Genomic DNA, 14,809 nt, shown 5'->3' on the forward strand with positions numbered 1-14,809 from the left:
TCACGGAGACGTCTTGTGATGGTATCTGAAATAAAGGCAGACTACACTGATGAGGGTGAGACTCTGAAGCGCCTCTCTGCATAAAAGGAGAACCTGGCCTCAAACAGAATCCGTCTCAGGCTAAATTAGAAATAATGGCTTTGCTTGTGTTGTGGCTTTGCTTAGTTGGGGGACTGACCGACTGGACAAAAACCGAAGGATGCAAGCGGACATATTTCAGTATTACAGCAAAAGTTCTCACCGAATTTCCCCAAAGGACGTTCAGCCATTTAAACAAACTGCCATTGTGTACATCTTTGAAAAGCAATATAATGCAAGTATGTCACAACAGCGTAATAACCATAACTTGCTAGCCATTACAGTCTACAGCAAACATGGACTGTCTACAGCAGGCTTGGGTGAACAACGAAGTGGAATATGTACTATATGTGGGACAGTAAGAGAGAGAGAGAGAGAGAGAGAGAGAGAACCATGTTTTTATGTTGGACTAGTGAGACAAGCTACTTAAATATACCAATAAAACCACATTTTGGGCTGTGATGAGCTAGTCCCTCATATTGGGGAGACAAATAAAGTTCTAGAACTAAATCCACACAAAGCAAGTGAGTGGTTGTGGTGTAGTAGTCTCAGACTTCTTGGTTATGTCTCAGTTCTATTTGAACCCATTGTCCCGTGATGGACTAAAATGGAGGTCTTCAAAGCAACACATTCATACCCATAGAGTGCTCGCAATTGCATTTGTATGGGTGTGCATGTGTACATGGCCATGCATACGTGTGTGTGTGTGTTGGTGTGTGTGTGTGTGTGTGTGTGTGTGTGTGTGTGTGTGTGTGTGTGTGTGTGTAGTCATGCCAGCAGGTTCTTTGAGGGCTCTGCTGAGGCAGAAATTCCCCCCATGTCTGAATAATAGATACTGAGCATCTGCCTGCTTCTCTGAGCTCAGGGATTGATCAGTATATGTGTGTGTGTGTGTGTCTGTGTATGTGTGTGTGTGTGTGTGTAGAGGGAGAGAGAGAGAGGATGGGGAGAGGAAGAGAGGAACAGACAGAGGAAGTGTTCTCTTTCCCCGCGTATGAGCAGAAGTGACTGGTCTGGAGACAGCTCCATCGCGGCACCAGCATGACGCCCTGCCAGCGCCCAGCCTGGGTCAGCTCTGCTGGATGCTAATCTTCATGGACCTGCCAGCCAGCCGCTCTGGATGTCTGTGTTTCCTCTCTTTCATTGCTCCCCTCTCTCTATCTCTCTATCCATCTATCTTCCTCCCTTCATTCCCCCTTTTGGCATCTCTCTCTCTTTCTGTCTGCTCCACTGTCTTTCTCTCCCTTTATTTTTCCCCTCAACATCTCTCTCAACTTTTACTTCCATGCTCTCTTTCCGTCTCTCTCTCTCTCTTTCTTTCCCTTTATTCCCCTTTACAGTCTCTCTCTCTGCTGTTGATTATGACACATGTGTCTCTCTTTACTTCCCCACTGTGCATGTCTCTCTCTCTCCTTCTCTCTCTCTCTGTCACTCTCTCTTTCTCTCTCCCTCTCTCTCACCCTCTCTCTCTCTCTGTCACTCTCTCTGTATCTCTCTTTCACTCTCTCTTTCTCTCTCCCTCTCTCTCACCCTCTCTCTCTCTCTCTCTCTCTCTCTCTGTCACTCTCTCTTTCTCTCTCCCTCTCTCTCACCCTCTCCCTCTCTCTCTCTCTCTCTGTATCTCTCTTTCTCTCTGCATCCCTTCCTCCGCTGTGTAGACGTGGTTGGAGCCACCGTCTTTGACTCCAGGCCCCAGTGGGTGCTGCATCCTATTTGCGTGGCACCCGGCCAGGGGCCTATCTCTGAAATAACATGACGACTGAGAGACGTCTATTTGGACAATTGGCTGTCAGACTGACATTGATTGAAGGCAGGGTTCACAACAAGATACGGGGTGGGGTGGGGAGGGGGGTTATAAACACAACAGAGATTTCTGGGACTTCCTGGCTATGCGCTGGTGTCCAATAAAGTACAATCGTTTTCATACAAGTTTCATGTTTTTTCCCTCCACTGTTTTTACATCACCACCAATGTTACGTCTTCTCATATCTATATAGTGTTAATAGGATCATTCTGTGTTTTGGGGGATTTGTTTTTCCGTGTGCTCAGTGATGATGTAAGCAATGTATTTAAGAGCGAGTTGTGTGAGTTTTGTGAAGTTCTGCCCACGGGTATAGAGTTACCGTTGGCTTTCTGATGAAAGATGGAGGAAACAGGGGCCAAGGGAGACAAAGAAGTCTGCAATCCTGTAATGCTGGTCTGGATATCAGGGTTGTTCGTCCAAGAGGAAAAACAGATACGGTGGAGAGAGCGTGAGGAAGAAGCTGGATGTTCATGAAGGCATGGGCCTCATTTGGGTTGCAAAAGTGCCGGGGACAAAGATGGGATTTTACATGATTCAACCTGGCACTGGCCTATTGGTATAATAACAATCATTGATAATTGTTAAATTAGGTAAATTAGTTTACCGATTGGTAGTAAAACTATAATTCATGTAATTTTATCATTAGTTTGTGTAATATGAAATAATTAGTTTATAAATCATATATGTTGATAACTGCTGATCATAATAATTAGTTAATGATTAATTAGTGATTTATAAAGCATCAAGTAAGATTAATTTGGCCCAATTAATGTGAATCTCCATTGCTTCGCTTTGTGTCAAATAACTGAGAAACATATGCATGCCTCTGTGTTTTCTGTCAGTCTCACCTGTCGCTTGTGCCCTAGCTGGGTTAGCCGGCTCTCCCACAGTTGCATGCTAGCTACTGACCTCCATCTCGCTCTTCATTAGCTAACGTTAGCTATGCCTTCCTGACCCTCTCTTGCTGCCACAGCTGCCACAGCAGCACTGGTTGAAGCCTGGAAATATTCAAAACAAGTTAATTGGATAGCTAATCACACTGGTCAGACGGTTCAGCTTTCCCACGTGTGTTGTTTTTTAAGTTTCTAGGTACTCTGTTTTGCTAATTCCTCTGGTCCAGACTGTTTTTGCACCTCCTCAGGACGAGCCCTTTTGAGTCTTTACATTTTTCAATATTCGTCTGACTGAGAGAGCAAACATTTAGCGTTAGAGGTAGAGAATCAACATTAACATTATCCACTTTCACGAGCAGCCCACATTGACTAGCAGCTAACCTCAACACCCAGCTGTATTTCAACGTTACCTTATAGCTACCCTTACTAGCTGGGCTCCTTACATGCTGGATAGTAACTCATTTGAAAAGTTAGGTCTCCGAGAGGATCATGTTTTGATTCAGAGAGGAGGGGTTATTCACAGACACAGAGAGAAAGAGAGAGAGAGAGAGAGCGGGGTAAGGAGGGCTGAGTGAATCAATGCACTGTGTGCAGCTCTACAATGAAATACAATTTTAACCATTTCAAAAAGAAAAAAAATCAATATGTGGCGGTCAATGTTGATATTGTGGAGGGCTGATACGAGTAAATCAATGTATGGGAAACACTGTCTTAAAAATACATTTTTAAATAATTCCTTGAACCTTAGGCTCAGCAGGGGGTCAACTTTCTGGCCTGCAACACACTGGTAGAAACCCTGGTATCATATTGGAGATGCAACAGGAGCCAGAATCAATCAAATCCAAACAATACCCAACCCGACTTGAGCCCTAATGTAATGCCTTTGAAACTATGTCCACACACTTGACAATATTTTTTTCTCTAATTTTTAGCCCAGACCAGTGCTGTAGTGACGGAGTCTGAACAAAGAACATCATCACCAAAGAGGGACAAAATGAAGAAGAAAGTGGCAAAAGGGAGGACATAACTTGGCAGAAGAAGTGAGTCACGGGGAAGAGTTCCTATTTTGAAATGTTTGAATTGATGCTGCACTCGAAATCGCTTAGGGGTGTAAATGTTAGTTTAATAATTAAAAACCTTTCATTACCAAAGTAGATGGATAGATATCACTCTGGGTGAGAGGAACTTTTAGTTGATAATTTGACCTTAAAAATGTGCATAACTTCTCAGAAGGTAAATAATAAGTCTTGTGAGGAGAAAAAGCTATGCACACGGAGTGCTGCAAAGGCGGTATTGTGATCGTTCCTATCCATGTCGCTCAGTCTCTTTATGAATTCTAAACCTATTCTGGAGGTCAAGGGGAATCATTAGCTTCAAAATAGTACACAGAGCAAAGGTTCCTGTTGGCTTCCTATTGCTCAGCTAGGAGATGCTAGATGCTAACAAACCCAAGGCCATGTATTTAATTGGCAGAAAACACACATAATGATGAAACTGTGTTCTTGTACTGTACGTTTTTGAGTAAAGGAATGTAGATGTGTCAAGTCTGGTAAAAATAAATCTTGATAAATGTGCTCATATTTTCAGTACTTTTTCATGTGTCTCCTAACGGTAAACAGAGGCTCACACCAAAGGTCCTGACGGTTCTTCGGATCTGGACAGGGTCCCATGATGTGTTTAGCGCATCAAAAAAATCCACTTAGAGGTCTCCAAGAGAGTTTAATGAAGGAGAAGATATGGCATTGTGAAATGTCGTGCGCGGACACGGAAGCGTGTTATTATAACTGGGAGGCCAGGGCGAGGCTAAGTGAACACATTTCAGGGATCACCCTGCTCTGGTTAAGCAAACGAGCGTGCGCTCGGGTTTTTAAAAGCCTTTCAGCGATGGTAGTGTCACCGCGGCATTGGCCGAATTCCACGCACCACACAAAACACAGCTGAGTGGTGACATGAAAACACTCTCCTTCCTCAGCTCTTTGGTTTTATAAATGTTAACCTTTGTGTTGTCTGTCCTTGTAAATAATAAAGAAAGGATAAAAGCTATGTAAATGATCGCCCAGTGGCAAGTCATTTGAGGGCATTGTGTATTGTCAGAGTGAAGCTTTAGCGAAGGGCAAACTGTTTCCCCTAATGCGTTCTCTCTCTCCTCATTTCACTCTCTCACACACGCACATACACACACACACACACACACGCACACACACACATACTACACACACACACGCAAACACACACGCACACACACACACATACACACACACATTGCTCTTTCCACCATGGGATTCACCTTTGCATATGCCCCGAGGGCTTTGTATGCGTGATTCATGAAAGTGTAATGACACGGTTTGCTTTTGCGAGATTTCGTGCTTCATTTCCTTGTGTATGGGTCTGTGTGGGACACAGTTCAGAGGTCAACCCATCACCTTCCTCCTGCGAGCATCTAAAGGATAGATCTGGCTCCACTGCATACTTCAGTGCTGGACTAATTCAGCCACTCGTTTCTTTATTTAACCTAAAGAGGTCACCTTAACTAGACTGTGTTGTGTGTTAAGTACTTTATATAACACCTCTATTTCACGTTCTTCCTTGTGGAAAGTGGCCCTCTAAGTAGTCATAGGGAGATGTGCTAGGCAGGTAAATATGCAGTAGCATAATATATGGAGTAGCATTATATCTGCAGCAGTCCCTTTCCCCTGAGTTTAAATGGTTTATGAGGCTTTTGCATTTGTCCAGACTTTGTGATTTAATTTCTTATCTCTGTCTGCAAATTCCAAAGTCAATCAGCTTCTTCCCTCCACCATAAATCTCCCATGGGCATCAAACAAATCAGTGCAGTGGAAACAGAAAAGCAACACGCACAGAGGAAGAACAAAGCACATTTCTGAGGCAGTTATTGACACCAACACTTTCACTGTTTCACTGGCGGTTCTTTTTAAATTACTAGTTCCTGTAGTATCACTGTGGATGCAAGGTCAAATATCTCAGGCCACCCAACCAGGAATAGCTACGTTACAGTGCCATCTAATGGACCCAGCATCCCACATTAATTACCTCCCCCCCAACCACACAGACACACACACACACACACACACACACACAGACACACACACACACACGCACACACACACAAACACACACCGCCCCTCACAGGAACAGTTTGCTCTTGAGGTGACAGCACAGGGGTTTTCACATTCAATTCTACATCTCCTTTTTCTGTTGCCTGGTATAACCAGATCCGAATTCACTTTGTCAATAGATAGGGTCTGGCCCCCTCCATTGGAGATTGTTTCCAGTCGTTGCATCCAAATAGGCGAAGACTTCGGGTTAATTTTTGAGACCACTGGACCAGCCTTTAACCAATCTATACTTCCTGCTCCTCCACTAACCGTGCAAGCTGATATATTAGCCTTTTCTCAAACCCTGTTGGCAGTAAATAAACGATGTCTTTGCCCTTGATCAATACATTTACACATTCTTCTTGCTTCATTTCTTCTATGTTTGCTAGCGTTGCTGCAACTGTTTGTATAGCACCCCCATACCTATACCTATAGACACACACACATACCTATACCTATAGACACACACAAACTCATAGATGTGTGTCATAGGTGTATGATTGGAGCGGGCACGTTTGTGTAGAGGCGAACCATTTATTAAGGTATGCACTGATGCCTACACAGGATATTGTGCCTGTGTGTATATGTGTTGATTTATTTTCATCTGAGGATACAAGGACATTGCAAATAGAAACCTTGAGACTCAAGGAGTTGCAGATGGTTAGACCTCAGATGTGCTAAGTACAGTATGGTGGGGTCAACAGCAACTCTACAGAACAACAGTCTGAAAATAGAAATTCTCAAAACTCACTCTAACAGGCCGGTTCTAATTGTGATGTTGAGAGATTGTTGGCAGGTGGATTCTGCAAGCTAAAACACATCTGATGCCAGTGTTATTCCCATAGCTTAGCATGACACGATGTTCCAGTTTGACTAGAGCTTTGCAGCGTTTCTAGCCGTAGTGTCTCAAAAAAAATATCTGTGAAATACTAATATGTCCCAGTTATATATATCGCACCATCTGAAAAATTAACAAGTAGATAATTGATGAGAAGTTACAACCAGCTGACAGATACCGCTGTCACACATTATTCAATTCCCACATGCATAACGTCTCAGTAGAAAACAAACACTGACAGACACATTATTTGGGTGTCGGTCAACTAATTGTCTCCGCTGCAGTTTTTAACTGCATGATTGCCCCAATAAAAAAAAAATGATGGTATTACCCAAAGGTTGAATCCCTGCTCGGGGCTTAAAGGCTACCGTATCATTTCTGATAATGGCGATGTCTGTCGGATGAACGGGAAATGAGAGATGTTTGAAACAAAATTTGAACTAAGGGTTCTCACAGCATTTACAGCACATACTGTATGCTGTGAGTTTCTATCTTCATATTCATTTCATGACCTTTAGGTTGATCTTGGTAATCGCCTGAAACACAGCCATTCCTATTAGTAATGTGTAACACAGCAGGATTACACAGAGCTTCATCTCGTTTAACGTATTTTAGTTTATTTTTTCTCAACGTTTTGGGTTTTTTCCTCTCCATCTGAGAGTTTGGAATGTAAAGGTAACTTTTTGTCAATCTTCTAAACCCGTTGGCACAGTTGTGAACCACAGAAATGACAGATATACCCTTTTAAAAGAGCATGGGTGGGACGGCCTCAAACCTGGATTTGATACAACATTTTAAAGGGGAAAAAAAGAGTTACATGTGCAATATTTGCAAAACCGATATGTCATCAGTAGTCCAAGTCTTTGACATATGTATAATGTATGTGATGTATGTGTAATGTATAATGTATATAACTAGTAACCATATAGATTGTGATCGTGAATTTTTTGGTATACCTCTCAATATTCTGGATGCTCGAGTGTATGCTTGTATATTTATCAGCAATACTCACATGTCTCAGTCGAGCAGAAGGATGAACCCACAGATATTCAATATGCAGTCAATGCAATATGCATCTTTATGCCTAACTAAAGACGAGCCTTGCCTGATTATGAAGCTGTGAGACATGAATATGGCATGATGGCCTCACAGTAGGAGCCTTCATACATGAGGCTCTGTGGATGGCACACATGATCACCCTCGTGCTTTTTTTCCAAACAAGGAACTGAGGATGGGCTGACCGCGTCATTTGTTTGTTCTTTTCATGGAAGGTCCTTAGATTTTTCGGTTCATGTTTACTTTTTTCATTTTGGCATGATCCTTTGTGTGTGGAGCCCTGTCTTTCACCGTATCACCTTCATGCTTTGCCAGGTTGCCGACCTGGCCTACTTTTGCCTGTGATGTGAAATCACGCCCTCGCCTCACTCCTCGCCTCACTCTCTCCGAGCAGACATGCATCACATCGTTAATGTCCTATTAGAGTGATGGCCTTGCTGTGTGACGTCTGTGACAGTCGGAATTGCAGTCATTTTGCCGTCGGAACGCAAGAGTATGGCTAATGATTATGCTAATTCCCAGCGCCGGTTCGTTTGCACTTCCCTTCCTGTCCCGTCCCTTCCTTCCTTCCTTCCTTCCCTCAACCAACCAGCCATCAACCCACGTGTAAATCTCTCTCTCTCTCTCTCTCTCTCTCTCTCTTGCTCCCTGTGTATGCTCAAACTGGAACAGAGGGTATCGTTGACAACTGGTGCATATGAGCATTAATGAGCTGTAGTACACTCACAAATGTACACGCACACACACGCACACACACAACAAATAGCAACGACACTTCTCCCTCACCAGATGTTTTGATGAAAATTGATGAGAACATTGTCATGTCCTGTTAATACCAGGTGTTATATATGAATAATCCATGTGTGTGTGTGTGTGTGTGTGTGTGTGTGTAGAGAGAGAAAGAGAGATACTCTTTATCATCCTGAGCATTATTAAACGACCCTACTGACACTCAGCGCTGACCAAATTCAATTAGGTGTCATTGCCAAGTGATAAACATGACCTTAATTTCTGCCCCCCCCCCCCCCCCCCCCCCACACCTCATATTTCCGTCTTGTGAATAGAATTAAATAAAGAAATAAACACACGACTGTTGAAAGCTACACAGCCCGTATTCATTCCTAGTCATGGGTGAGACTGACAATTACGAAATAATGGAGGGCATTCTCTCACCCAAGGACGCACACACTCAGGATGAGAGTACAAAAAAACACTTTGGAGAATACATCGAGTGTCTCCTGACCTTGCTGGATGCAGCGATTGTCAGCAGTTGTGATTGGCTTGCAGCATCGGTAATTATTTCCCTCCATTTCCCCATCCCTTCTGCTTTTCTTCCCTACCTTTTGTTTGAGTCCATCGCCCGGGTGACTGTGATTCATTTCATTATCATAACTCATCGTGTCCCATTCATCCCGACACCCTCTGCCCCTCCGCCCCCCCCCCCGCCCTCTCATCAAAAACATAATCAATGCGTTTCATTAATGAGCCTGGTTAACCTAATACCCAGCAGCCGTGCCAGCGGGGACGAGGTATTGAATTAATCCAAGGATGATCAGATCTGGTTAATAAGCTATCTTATCTGCCTCCCCCTGTGCAGGTTGTGTGTGTGTGTGGGGGGGGGGGGGGGGGCACGCACTGTGAGGGACCACTGTAATAAGGGCCCGGGTCTCTGCTTCAGGGGCCCACTGTGGTTGACTGACGGATAGGAGAGGTCGGTTGGACATGGGGGAAAAAAGAGAGTCTGGGTGATCCTTCGCCTGACTCAGACATGCACACTCAGAGACACACACACACACACACTCAGAGACACACACACACACACACACACACATACACGCACAGATAAACACTTATAGACAACCCCCCCCCCCCCCCCACACACACACACACACACACACAGATAAACACTCCTAGACACACAAGCCTACATGCACACCCACACTCTGATTCCTGTTCTTGAGTGTCACCCCTTGCACCTGTGGAGAGCTCCATTTCTGGCCCCTTAAAGGTCAGAGAGCTAATTAAAGGAGAGGGGGGAGGGAGCAGAGGAGTGCAGGGGAGGACAAGAGTCCCTCAGTTAATGGAAGACAAACAGTGTAAGAATGGTGTGATGGAGGGAGAAATGGAGGAGCTGGGGAGGGATAGAGAGAACAAAAGAAGAAGAAGAAGAAGAAGGAGGAGGAGGAGGAGGAAGAGGAGGAGGACTGTGAGAAATAGGAAGTGGGGCGGCCATTTCGGAATAACAGGTCACAACAATGAATCCGTGCAAATCCAAATCTAAGTAAGAGAACGTGTTAAAGGAACATCAGTAAAAGACGGGAAAGGAAAGTGATGGAGAAACAGAGAGAGAGAGAGATGCAAGGAATGGAGTGACAGAAGGAGAGAAGGATGAACGAAGGCCAGGGTGGAGAGGCAGCAAATTGGCTGTTTGAGAGATTCTTAAGCACGTCATTATTCCGATGTAAATAAAGGCCAACGGGGAGCGGCGTGCGTTGCTTGGGCGCGCAGCCACGCATGGCGAAGGTAATCACAGTTTAATTTCCAGCCAAAGCCTCCGCGCCATGCTTTAACGATTTTAATCAAACTCATTCACCACACTCCAGCTCTCAATAAACAAATATGAATAGTCTGGGGTTTGGGGGGGGGGTGTTGGTCTCAGGCCTGTGCCCTCCCTCCGCATGCTACTCATCCTCCTGCTCTGCACGCTGCCACTTCCTCGTGTCAAGAATCACCAAACAGATGTTTATCCACTGTCACTGCGCGCTGAGAGAGAGGGAGTTTGTGTGTGTGTGTGTGTGTGTGTGTTTCTGTAGAAAGGGCAAAATGTGTGTGTTTGTGTACAGTTGAGAGTGAGAGAGATTAGAGAGAGAGAAAGAAAGAGCAAATCAGTGTGTGAAAAAAGGCCTAAAGTTACACCCTTCTAGGGATGTCTCTATAGGGAGTGAGGACAAGTGTGTGTGTATACCTGTGTGTGTGTGTGTGTGTGTGTGTGTGTCTGTATGGTGTGTGCGTGTGTGTGTGTGTGTGTGTGCGTGAGGGAGAGAGAGGGAGATAGAGAGACTGAGTGAGCACGAGAAAGAGATTTGTACCAAGCTTCATATCAGACGGGAAATGAACTAATATCATCTCCAATTGCGAAGGAGAAGGATTACTCCACAGGGTTTTCTTTTTATATCCGTACGAAACTGCAATAAAGCTTTTGTTTACCTGTTTTCATTAGGAGAGTCTGTGGGCACAGAGAGAAGAGCAGGCAATTTGTGTAGAGAAACAATATTTACAAGCGAGACTCTATTGGATTAGAGTTAAGTCCAATAAGGCGTTCAGTCTTTTATCTTCACACCACATTACTCTAGCAAGAGTGTGTTTATTTCTCTAACTATTCACAAATATAAAATCGGATTTCATGTGTAAATGAAACTGAAATGAAATGTTTATGTAAGGTGCAACAAGAGAACCTTGATATCAAATGGTACTTGCGTTATTTAAAATCTTGTTACCTTTAGCAGTATGTTGCAGGTGTGTGTATGTGTGCATATGCATACTTAGATGCTGCAAGTTTGTGAGAAAATGTGTGTGCAAACCTGGCTTCTTGTTTGTGCGTCTGGGTCCGTGTGTTTTGCAGGCACATTAGCGTGTGTGTGTGTGTAATAAACCAACAGATGCATCTTCGCCATTCACCAGGTGACAGATTGAGGTCATTGGTTCTTCTCTGGACAAGCAGCAAGAGTTTCCAAAACCACCTCTCCTCCACGACTCTCCATCTCTCACTCTCCTCCCCTCTCAGCTCCTCCTTTTCTCTTCTTTTTTCTCCCCCCTTTCTCTCCTTTAATTTCTCCTCCTCCTCTCTTCTCTTCTCTTCTCATCCTCTCCCTCCCCTCTCCTCAGCTTTACTGTTCCTATCACTTCCCCCTCTCTCTCCTCTTCTCTGCTTGGTTCTCCTCCCATCCTCTCTTCTCCTCTCATCCTCCCCATCTCTTCTCCTCTCAGCTCTTCTCCTCTCATCCTCCCCCTCTCTTCTCCTCTCTTCTCTTCATATTCTTTTCCTTTCCTTCACCCCCCTCCTCTAATCTCTCATCGTCTTTCCAGCGTTTCTTTCCTTTTCCTTTCCTCTCCTTCACCTCACTCCTCCATCCTTCTTTCCCTCTACCTTTCACATCAGTCCCATTGTTCACGCGCTCCATCTTAGCTGTTTGTTACGTAGCATGGGAGGTTGCATACATATTGTTCACACACATTCTTGTGTTAGGGTTACATGCATCTTGTTCACAGACACACAGATTCTTGTGTGAGGGTTGTTGTGGGGTACAAAGACCTGTGCTGCATATGTGTGCTCTTGTTCTCCCGGTGAGCCCCTGTTTCAGTATTTCAGTCCCACCGGCCGCTATCTAGTCTCCCTGGGCACCTCCATTTTTCCCAGGTAGCAGAGGTTTTTTCAGAATGGCGTTTTAGAAGCTTAGGTGTTCTGTTTTCTCAGCAGAAACTAATTTATTAAACACAACATTTGCTGGATGGGAAGCTGCGTGTGTGCATGTGTGTGTCAGTGTGTGTGTGTGTGTGTGTGTGTGTGTGTGTACGTGTGCGTGAGTGACACACACATCTGCGCTGCCAAAAGCAGGTGTGAAATGATGATGGGAACTGAACACATGGAAACAGCAGTCAAACAGCAGGGAACTCGCTACACATACAGAGCCCACACACAACCACACACACACAAGCACACTATGCATTTCCAGATACACACACACATGCACAGGCACAAACTTTCCCAATGTATGCACCTGGCATACCACGATAGATATGTGAGGCTTACTGGATATATCAGTTCGCCATCTGAACGGAAAAGACATTAATAAGCACAATTCAAACCTTACACGTGTGAATATGATAGAGTAACACAGGCTCAAACACCAATTATCACACAGACCTACACACATACAGAAGCATATATATTATTCGCTCATAAAATATGCACACATATATACATTATGTGTTATCTACACATAGGGTTAGTGAATATGTGTTAATATTAGTGTGAATATTAGTGTGACTGAGGGTAACTGAGTGCGTGTGTGTGTGTGTGTGTGTGTGTGTGTGTGTGTGTGTTTCAATGTGTGTTTCAGTGTGTGTGTGTGTGTGTGTGTTTAAGTGATGGAGGCCTGGCTCTCCCAGCCTGTCTGTACCAGTGGGCTTCAGGTTAATCTTCTCGTCCCCCGCCGCTGGTCTGACCTTTCCCCAAAACACTGAGAACACAGCCCAAACTAGCAGATAAATATCACCTTAATTACTCCACCGCACCCGTGAGGGAGTCTGCTCTGCATGGTGTGTGCACACGTGTGGTGCACATCTGCGCCAGGGTGTGGCTGTGTGTGTGTGTGTGTGGCTGTGTGGCTGTGTGTGTGTGTGTGTGTCTGTGTGTGTCTGTGTGTCTGTGAGTGTGTCTCTGCACCTCAGAGTCCGTATGTAAAAGAATGAGAATGATAACATAGGCGATCTATAAGTCAGCGTTCAGTTATCTTTAGGGTGTATGGGCATATATGTGATCGGTGTGTGTGTGCGTGTGTTGGTATATAAATGTGCTCATGTGTCAAAGCAGGTGTGTGTGTGTGTGTGTGTGTATGTGCATGTGTGTTTAGATTTTGGTCACTGTTTGCCAGACCAGCTTAGAGCCTGCCTCCCTGACGATTTAAATGGAATGGTTGCAAGCGGCACAATGGCTGACATTTTCCATGGCAATGGCGGGCCTCTTTATCAATACGGCACAGCTGGGAGAGACAAGGAAATGAGAGCGAGTGTTAATTAGGCTGGTGTCAACTCTACCACCTCCTCCTCTCCTCTCCTCTCCTCTCCTCTCCTCTCAGCACCAGACTCCCTCACTCGCTAACCTATAGAGGAGAACCAGAGTCGCTAGAAGTGCACTGATTTGTTTCTCATATCCGTGATAAGAAAGATGCTTTACTTCACTTTTCACTAAACCAATTTACGATTTACTTGTTTTGCATGTTTATTTTTGTTGTTGCTCTTTCTGTCTGAAGTTGTGTGGCAGGAATGCCTGATCCTTCACCGTCACCAAAGGGAGATAGGTATCAGGGTGTTGCAAGCAGTGTGTGTGTGTGTGTGTGTGTAGCATGTGGTCATCGTGGAGCTGGAGAGTGTGTGTGTGTGTGCGCGCAAGTGTGTGTGTGTGTGAGTTGTGTGAGTGTGCAGCATGTAGTCATCGTGGAGCTGGAGAGTGTGTGTGTGTGTGTGTGAGTTGTGTGAGTGTGCAGCATGTGGTCATCGTGGAGCTGGAGTGTGTGTGTGTGTGTGTGTGTGTGTGTGCAGAGGGAGGTGGAGAGTTGGCGAGGTGAAAGGGTGGAAGTCTCCTCACAGTGAGTGCATATGTAGACACTGTATGCAAGTGCAATCATCACTGTAAACCCCTCTGGTAACTCAGGACCAAAGCATTGAGTTTTCCCACTGTATTTCCTTGCTTTATCTTCCTCTCTCTCTTTCTCTCCTTCTTTCTCTCTCTCTCTTTCTCCCTCTCTATCCACCCTCTGACTCTCTCTTCCCTCTCTCTCTCTCTCTCTCTCTCTATTGGCCTTTCTGAGCCTCCTATGTTATTACATTTTGTCTCAGTCATTCTCTATCTCACACATATAATTTCTTTGTTCACTGTTAATCTTGACCTTTTAGTTTTTTTCACTCACTTTTGCTCTATGTATTTCCTAGATTCCTCTCTTTCTCTCTCTCTCTTTCTCTCTCTGTATTCAAACACACACACACACACACACACACACACAAACACACACTCACACACACACACACACACTCTCTCTCTCTCTCTCTCTCTGTATTCTCTCTCACACAAACACACATGCACACACACACATTGCCGTTTTCTTGCTCTCTCTTCCTTTCATTCACTGAATCAGTACGACTGCCTTAGCTACATGCATATTCATCTGGGCAGGGATGTTGGCCTGAGTGGGAGCTCGTCCATGTGTCCACCCCCCCCCCCCCCCCAAGGTAGACAGGTGGTGGT

This window comes from Clupea harengus, chromosome 20, assembly GCF_900700415.2.
Source record: "Clupea harengus chromosome 20, Ch_v2.0.2, whole genome shotgun sequence".
Taxonomy (NCBI): Eukaryota; Metazoa; Chordata; class Actinopteri; order Clupeiformes; family Clupeidae; genus Clupea; species Clupea harengus.